This window comes from Carya illinoinensis, chromosome 3 (assembly GCF_018687715.1).
Source record: "Carya illinoinensis cultivar Pawnee chromosome 3, C.illinoinensisPawnee_v1, whole genome shotgun sequence".
Classification (NCBI taxonomy): Eukaryota; Viridiplantae; Streptophyta; class Magnoliopsida; order Fagales; family Juglandaceae; genus Carya; species Carya illinoinensis.
Window position 1 is genome coordinate 14,767,189 of NC_056754.1, and position 5,841 is coordinate 14,773,029.

General features: G+C 34.4%; 1 long non-coding RNA gene across 1 annotated transcript; it reads right to left on the reverse strand.

The window, feature by feature from the left end:
• Positions 1-1,194: 1,194 nt before the first annotated feature.
• Positions 1,195-2,815, reverse strand: LOC122303427. The gene is made up of 2 exons (XR_006240671.1): positions 2,507-2,815; positions 1,195-1,456 (listed from the first exon to the last, which is right to left on the reverse strand). It is a non-coding gene; the product is annotated as an uncharacterized LOC122303427 (long non-coding RNA).
• Positions 2,816-5,841: the final 3,026 nt, after the last annotated feature.

A 5,841-nucleotide genomic window follows, 5' to 3' on the forward strand; every position in this document is an offset into this window, starting at 1 on the left:
ATTATCATACCCACAAAAAAAGAATAATTTAAATTTTTGTTTAAAAATATTTACTAGAGTAATAGTTCAAAACATAACAAAAAAAAATTGAGTAGTCAAGTTTGTAAATAAAAGTGAAAAAAAATAATAAAGAAAGAATAGAAAAATATTATTTTAATATAATAGAGAAAGTATAAGGAATTGGATGTAGCAGGTTTTTGAAAGATGAATAAAATTTAGGGAAAACTTTTAGGAAATGTCATTTTTAGTTAAATTACATGAAACTTTATGGGGAGTCCAATGTGAATGCTCTTATGTGTTGTTTGGAGAAAATTGGCCCATGGCCTTATGTTGTTGATGTTGATTAGCTGTGCCTCACAGTATATGTACTGGAGGGAGTTGTTTGTAGGAGTTATTATGTAAATTCTTGTAAACACTGGCCATTGTGGAGGAAGGATTGCCTCGAACAATCCAATATATCAATACCATCGTATCACTCGGTTTGTCTCAATCTTCTCTCATTTTATATTTCTTCAATTTTTGTTTGTTCTTGTACATTACATCCAGCTTCATAACACTACGAGAATCTTAAATGATCTAAGTTTATCTATAAATAGTAGTGAGTTAAGATAATTGAGTTGGTTTGTGTAAGTGTGCGTGTCCTATTGAGATGTATTTGAAATGTATGAAATAAGTTCAAATATGTTTAGCTTTTTATTAGAAATTTAAAAAGTAGTTGGTCTCATCAATGATTGATTTGTTGTTATAATGATGAAATAATTATTTTATTTATATGTTTTAGTAATAAAATATAAATATATTTTATTTCAATGAACAATGCTGAATTAAGATTAAAAAATGATGTTATTTCAGATGAAATAAATTGTAAGTGTTTGGATGAAGAGTAAATCTATCGAAACTATCTCGAATGATATGAGATAGTCTTAGGGTTTGTTTGGGATTGCGGTGAGAGATCTAAAAAGTACGGTAAAATGGTTTAAAGTGCTGAAATGACAAAATTTATATGTTTGGTAGTTTTACATCAAAGTACTTCTAAACCAAGAAAAAACAGAAAATTACGTTTCAACAAAAAAAATAAAAGTGATGCTTTTTGTCAAAAGCACTTTAGAAAAAGTAGATCATATTTCATCGTGCTAGCTTCATTAAGCACTGAAGCTGTTTTTGGTTGACAAAAATTGATGAGAAAACTCTACATAAAGTTCAAAACAGAGTGTTGTCATAGATTTTTCCTAGTTTTCTCGGTAGCCAAACAAGAAATAATGGGAAAAAGTTTAAAATAAGAGCCAGATATAGGAATATACGACAAAAAATGGGGAAATATCAGGCATACAGGAGGGGAAAGGAGGCTCCGACTCTCCATACAAAACAAAAAGCATATGGGATTACCTTGGTCTGCTAGATCTGTGCCCTCAAGTGGTGGGATAATGAACTGTGTTACTAACCAAGTCAATTGAATCTATATACAAAACATAATGCTCATTGCAGTACTCCATGCAATGCATTACAGTTTATAGATACACACATGCACATTTACATACTGTTGAGTATTATATAATTATAAGCTCATAAGATATAATATAATGTATGTTCTAGTCTTGGATGAAGCCTTGAAAAAATGAAATAAATCAGCAAGGTATACACAACTGCATTCCAGGACATGTTCTCTATTTTAGAATATTAATTTTTGTATAATTTTGAATGGAAATTATACCTTAGTGCTTGGTGGGAAAAGTTGCAAACAACAAATTAACGATTTTTCATGGAAAACAATAGAATAGAAAGAGCAGATGGAAAGCTGATTATAACATAATTCCAACTTTAGCATGGCACAAGGATTGAACACCTCGAGGCTCTAGAGAGTAGAAATATCTATATTAAAAGCTGCATTATGTAGCCTAAGAAAGCTTTATAACCAAACCCAAGGAAGTCATCTCTCTTTTCATCTTTATGTTAGGCCATTCAACTTTAGTAAATTTGCCAAAATGCTTAACAGTGAAAAGAAATCAGTTGCTCATTAATTGGCCAATGATAATCACAAGTGAGAAACTGCTATGCACATTATTCTTTTATAATCCTTTTATCGAAACCATAAATCATGTAAGTGCCCTTCAATATATATAATATAGATGGGAATCAAACATACACAAAGCAAAAGTTTATGGAATTGCTTTAAATCCTTTGTTTCTAAAGTAAGACATGTATGGTAATTCTAAATTTTTTTTAAATTCTCTACGAAATTAGACTATAGGTACATATTGGACAACAAATTGCCTATAAATATATATATATATATATATATATATATATATATTGGACAGCAAATGAGATGGAACCATTCGGTCTATACCTATAGTCTAATTTCCTAGAGAATTAATAAGCTCTACTCTGGTATTGTAGTCTAATTTGACAGATGCAAGAATTCGGTTGTCTCCTATATATGGACAGCTTATATATATGCTTATATTTACCCGACAGACTACTATTCTAGTTGAAGGATAGAGCTTACAGTAGGAGGTGGCCGGCACTCTGAAATGCTCAGCTGGTAGTGCAACATGGTGTCAAAATTTCACAAAGGGAGCTGGCCCAGAGAGAGGCTAGGGCAGCACTAATTAGTGAGAGAGAGAGGGAGAGAGAGAGGGCCTTCGTGAGATTTATAGATCTAGAGAGAGGTAAGTAGTCGATGGTGAAATTTTCACATACAGAAGAGGAGCTTACTGGCGACAAGGCCTACGGCACAGCAGCAGGATTGCGGTGATAGCAATGGCGGCAACAATTTGTTCAACCAAGGGAGAGAGTATCGGGGCACCCAAGCAAAATTAGGCCAAAATGCGAATATAGGGTCCGTCAAAATGGACCCATTATACACAAAAAGAGTTATAACGGCGATTTTGTGGTCGACACTACAAGAAATTGTGCGTAACCCACCTCCATTTGGCTTTAACGGCGAAGAGGCAACTGCTGCAACAAAGTGGCCCTCGCGGACAAAGCAGAGCTGTCAGTGTTTTCGCTACTCTCTTATGGCAAATTTAATGTGCTGCAATAAACAACGTAGCAATAAACGTTTAACCATGGTTTTAATGGATTCAACGTGAAACAAAATATTGTGGCTATCCTACCTCGCCTCAAATAAATGCTACTAATTGCGATTCACAAAATGGTCACTTTTTAGGCTCCAATTTGCATCGTTTTTTTTCCCGCAACCAAAATTCACTGCAAAAGTTGTTCACTTAACGGGGATACAACTACTCAATGCGAAGACCACAAATGGAAGTGAACCTTTGCCGGGGAAAAGAATGCAGCAAAAGCTGTTGAAGTGTCAATAATAAAGATGAAGATTATATTCAGATGCTTATCATCAACCGCAATCGTTCACAAGTAATATTATATCCAGATAGCAACGATAGACATAGCAGCAATAGTAATACCATTTACCGTGCAACCCTTGATATCAATGGAATTTTCTAGCTTTATTCTTACCTCTATGATGAAAGTGGCAACTTCATTAACACATCCCTGTTATGGGGAGTGCTGAAGAAGGACCAATGTGCAGTGAAAGGTTTCTGCAGTGTCAACAGCTATTGCACATTAAATGACTACAAACCGTATTGTGTTTGTCTTCCTGGGACCAATTTAGTAGACTTGAATGACAAATCTCTTGGCTACCAGAGAAACTTCTCGGAAGCAGGTTGTAGAGGTGGAAAAGATCATTCAGACTTTTACAGCATCATGACCATGGATAACATGATGTGGAGATCGAGATCTTCCTTATGTTTGGGCATCGATGTCAGAGGAAGAATGTCGCCCGTTTTGTTTGGAAGATTGCAACAATGGGGCGGCACTCTTTGACGGTGAGTCTTGTAGGAAACAAGCTCTTCCACTGAGATATGTAAGAAGAGATATTACAAAAAAGGGGCTCAAGGCATTCTTGAAAAATGGTATTGAGAAGCATCAATGAAACTGTTAGTATCCCAAACAAGAAACTCATTGTCACACTCAAAAAGACAATAATGACGAAGATTTTTCTTGTAACCTTTTCTTTTACTGTATTCTCAGGCGTTGCCCTTGCAATCTCTGGCCTTTCATTTTTAAAAGTAGACTTTTAAGGTACAAAAGGCTGTTAGAGAATGGAAACTTGGGGCTGACGGAGGAGGTCACCGTAAGATTATTTTCATATAATGAGCTCAAAAGAGCAACAGATGGTTTCAAAGAAGAGTATTTGGTGCAGTTTACAAAGGGGCTCTATACAAAGGTAAAAGACTTGTTGCAGTAAAGAGACTGGAGAATCTAATTGAAGAAGGTGAAAGGGAGTTCAAAGTAGAAATGCGAGCAATTGGGAGAACCCACTATAAGAACTTAGTACGTTTGCTAGGTTACTGTGCTGAGGAGTCTAGAAGGCTTCTGCTTTACGAATATATGAGTAATGGCTCCCCTAAAGATCTTATCTTTAGAGCACAAAGGCGTCCATATAATTTCTTATAATCTAGACAGTCTTGGACTTCATTTTTTTCTTAAACTCAACCCATAAAGTTTGCAAAATCAAAAACCTTAAGCCTCCTCCAAATCATCTCTCAAATCTGGAAATTAGTTTCTAAAGTCCGTAGAAATCCAAAACCTCATAGACTAAAGTCCACAGAGCCTCAAACATGGCTTTCAATCAAGCATACGTACACATTCAAAATCTAAACCTTAAATCTTATAAAAATCATTTTGGAAAGTCAACAGAATGAGCCTATAGAATCTAAAATACCTCTAATGCCATGAATTCAGTTATTCACATCTACAAAATCTAAAACCCTAATATAATCAAAATCATATTAGGGAGCCTGCAAAATCTCAAACCTTAAGTTTCATCAAACTCCTTATTATAGTCCGCAGAAAATCAAACATGGCTCTAAAACCAATTGTAACGTCTCTGATACCAATTATAATGCCTCGGTCCCAAATGGGTTGAAGAGTTACTCATTGTCACTTAAACTCACATTCTAACAATATATTTATAGACTCCAAATTCTCAATACAACATAAAAATTGTTATTTCAAACCAACCATCTCAATATAATCAACCTACTAAAATACCAAGTCATCATAATACGAAAAAAGTTACTTAATAGAATCCTCCCATACTCATAGAAACCTTCTATATTTAATCCACCATGCTTAAATCATCTCACATATGCTCCATGATCTTGATCATCAGCTAAAATATTTAAATTATTTAAAAAATAATGTGGAGATAAGGGGTGAGCTATCAACAACTTAGTAAGTAGAGAACATATACAACTATACAAAAATTAGCATTTACAGAGTTCAGAATGTAGAACAAAAAAATTTACTTTCAAAATATAGAATCAGAATATTTTCTTTCAAATGCAGAATCAAAACATTTAATCAAAGATACTAGAGCAAAATTTTCAGAAATATTCTTAATAAAAAATATCCTTTGGCATATCATAATCTGAGATATTATTTTCATATCATATCATAGCATCACATCAATACGAAAACCATGTTTAACCCCTATGGTAGGGTTGTAAACCACCATTATACCTGTGACAGGGCTGTATACCATTATTATACCCATGGTTGGGCTGTATACCATATTTAACCCCCGTGGTAGGGTTATAAGCCACTATTATATACGTGTTGAGACCGTATACCACTATTATCACCTATGGATAGGCCGTACGACACTATTATCACTCGTGGTTGGGCCATATGATACTATTATCACCCATGACTAGGCCATATACCACTATTACCACTCATGATTGGGCCGTATACCATTATTATCACGCATGGCTGGGATTTAACAAAACAGATCAGGAACATAATAGAATCAGA